Raw genomic sequence first — 3,766 nt, forward strand, 5'->3', positions numbered from 1 at the left:
AGAAGGAGGAGGAGGAGTAGGAGGAGGAGGAGGAGGAGGAGGAGGAGGAGAGGAGTTTTAGGATATAGCTAACTAGTATTTAAGACTTGTTCCTGTTTGATAGCCACTCAGCAGGTTCACATGTGTTCAAGCTTTTTAAAAAGTATTGTCAGAAACCCAGACTATTGCAGGTGTTAGGCCTGCTTGTTCAAAACCTACAAAGCTACAAATCCTCTTCATCCTGAAAGAAGAGCTCAGCAGTGCTCAACCTCAAATTGTGCAGGGTACTCGTTTCCAAGTGCTTCGTGATATCTGGAGCTTCAGTCATTTCAATAGATGCTCCTTCCTGGGCTACTTGAAAAAGAGGGTGAGCATCTCAACTGTTTTTTGCCTTCAGGCCAGGCTAGGGGACATGTGTATGAGGTCCTCCAAACGCTGATGGGGAAATCCAGGACCAGGGACATCTGGAATGTAGGGTGGACACAGAAGTTGCTGAGTGCCCACTCTGGGTGAGCTGTTACTGGAGAGCATTTGGAGTTCTGAGAGTGGCTATATCAGACCAATGGTGCTTTCTGATATGGCTTGGAGGGCAGAGATGCTAGTTGGCTCTCAGGGTAACCCAAGCTTTAGTTGAAAGGAAGAAATTAGTTTCAAAATATTGATGTAGAAGGAGGGGAAATGCATTTTTCTAAAACCAGTTTTAAATAGAGTTTCACACTCAAAAGAGTGTTTTTTTTTTTTTTATTTTTTTTGGAATTCAGATAAGTAACTGTAATGCCCAATGAGATGAAGATTAAGTGGCAGTTGCAGCCACGTTTGATGAAACTTTGTAGTGAGGCAAAAAATATAAGACAGCCTCGCATGGTGGCACAAGCCTGGAATCTCAGCATTGAAGATACTGAGACAGGAAGATTGTCACGATTGAAGCCACCCTGGGCTACAGAATAAAACTATCTCATCCCACCCAACCCCAATATTTTAAATACATAAAAATAGTAACAGATTCAATATTTTATATCCACATGGAGGCACTGCCAGGCTGCTTTTCACTTTAGGGGCAAACAAGCTTAGTGCAGTGTGAATACAGGGTTTCAGACTCACTAATGACGTGGAACAGATTCATCACAGCGATCTAAGACCGCAGGCCAAAACCAGACTTTTAAGGAGTAAAGGGCTTTGCTTCTCTGCTTCCCCCACCCCCACCCCCCTCCCCGCAAGCGCTCCTGGCAGCCCAGCCGCCCACCCACGACCCTTCACCCTCCCGAACCACTCACCTTTTCTTTACCTTTTTCAGAGTATGAAATAATCAGCACCATTCTCGATGTAGCTTCTTTTACTTACCAATATATTTTCACAGTTCCTATGTCTTTGCATGACTTCATAGCTCATTTCTTTTTCCTTTTTTTTTAAAAGATTTATTTATTTATTTTATGTACATGAGTACACTGTAGCTGTCTTCAGACACACCAGAAGAAGGCATCAGATCCCATTACAGGTGGTTGTGAGCCACCATGTGGTTGCTGGGAATTGAACTCAGAACCTCTGGAAGAGCAGTTAGTGCTCTTAACCACTGAGCCATCTCTCCAGCCCCATCGCTCATTTCTTTAGCATTGAATTGAACGGTTTTTGTTTGTTTTTGTACTAGGCCTCATGTAGCCCAGGCTGGTCCTGAACCATTATGTAGAGACGTGATCCTTCTGCCTTGCCCTCCTGAATACTGGAATGACAGGCATAAGCCACCATGTTCAACGAGCCCCAGTTCACGCGGAGGTGGGAATTGAACCCAGGGCTTTGTGAGTGCTAGGCAAACACTCTAGCCACTGAGCTACATCANTCCCCTCCCTGAGCTTGGCATCGNGTTTGAGATCTATGCTTTTGCACCTGTTACATGGAGNTTTGATTTTGAATAAGTTCAGCCACTGTCTCTAAACCTTTTCATTTGTAGAAATTAAGTTCTTTTTAAGGTTTCTTGCCTTGTCATCAGATGGAGAACATCATTTCCTTCATGATTCCACATTTCTTTCATGAATTCCTACATACTAATTTTCTATTTGGCATCCAACAATGCCAGTCCTTATAGTTTTTGTTTGAAATTCATTTTTTTCTTCTTTCTTTTTCCTTTCTTATCCTGCCTCATTCTTTCTAAGTTCACACCCAGGTAGGATTGCTTATTTGTCTGTTTATCTGTTTGTTTGTTGAAGGAGCTTACACTGTAGCCCAGGCTGGACTTGAACTTTCAGCAATCCTCGTGCCTCAGCATTCCAAGTGCTAGGATTATAGTCATGAGCCACTATTGTGGCATCTAGTTTAGTTGATCCCAGAATTTTCCAATGCGTCTCGTCTCAGGGCATATCTACTATTAGGAAAGCTCCCATACCCCAGCCTTTGCCAGTGGGATTGCTGTAGCCACTCCTTTTTCCTGCTTCTACTTGACCCTCTGCTTTCTAAGGTATCTGAAAGGACTCATTCAGATGTCCTTAGATCTCAATGCTTCTCTCTCAGGGCCACCAAATAAAGTTGCAGCAGGCTAGCTCTTCCTGCTGTCTGCGGCTGTCGCTCGTGAGAGTGCTTTTGGCCAGCAGTCGCTGGGCTTGTTCCCACATCTCCTTGTGTTTATTNGGACGCTTCTCATTGAGGCCANCCCTGACTGTCAGAGCTAATGCTCTGGTTCTCCTTATTATGAAGTCATACTCCCCTTCCTTGCTCTGCTGTAAACTCTAACTTTTTGTTTACTGCTTGCCAGTTAACTCAGGACCAGTTCTTAGAATGTATACTTTTTAATCCATGTTGCTCACTGCTCTATGCCCCATTGCCTACTGTAATGTTTGGCACATAGTTGGCATTTGATTAATACTGTTTTAATTCAAGTTTTTTCTTTTGGAAAGTCATAACTTTAACACGGGGGACATTAACTTCAGTAACAAAGTATACTTCACTCAGCAGACCCCTATGCCCCTAACATGCTAGACTAAGAGGACATCTTCATGGGTACCGTTCTTTCTAGGTGGTCTCTAACATGTGTTACAGGATATTTGATCACACTGTGAAGCCCAAGAATGTGTTGTGGAATACAGACATGCCCTTGGCATACACCTTTAGTCCCGAACAATGAAAATAGAGTTAGTTTGTAGAAGGAAGAAGCACCATATTTGACAGTGATGTCTAATTGAGTAGGAGACAAAGTGATGGATCAGAGAAAGATTTGACAGAATAGAATTTCATGAAAAGAGAGGAAAAAGAGGCGAACAAAGAGAGCAGTGCAGAGAGAAAGAGAGGGAAGGAGACAGTTCTACCATGGTTGTTTTGCAGAGACAAGTTGAAGAGAGAACAAGCTAGACACAGGTGAAGATAGAACAAGCTAGAGAGTGAGAAGGAGCCAGGAGATTAGAAGATATTTCCAAAGTTAGTATGAGGCCAAGTAGAGCAATTCGGGAGAAACTGCGAGAAGCTAGATAGACTCAGTCAGCTTGCAGATGAGTTTGAGCCAGAACAGCTGAGTTGAATCAGCCAGTCAGAGCTCAGAAAGAATTAGAAAGGGGGAGACTTACTCTCAGAGGCTGAAACCATTCTAGGCCTAGATTAGATTGTATGGAGGCTAGAAATCTCTAGGACTAGGGCTAGGTTAACAGATGGAGGCAGTAAACATCAGATATAACAATATGGAGATTAAAATTACTTTTACAGATATTCTCAACTAAGTAGGCATTTTTGTGGGTACTACTTTCTCTAGTTGGCTAGACTAAGTGGGCATCTTTGTTGGTATCTCTTTCTGGGTGGTCTCTAACAG

The sequence above is a fragment of the Mus caroli genome, chromosome 9 (genome assembly GCF_900094665.2).
Source record: "Mus caroli chromosome 9, CAROLI_EIJ_v1.1, whole genome shotgun sequence".
NCBI classification, from domain to species: Eukaryota; Metazoa; Chordata; class Mammalia; order Rodentia; family Muridae; genus Mus; species Mus caroli.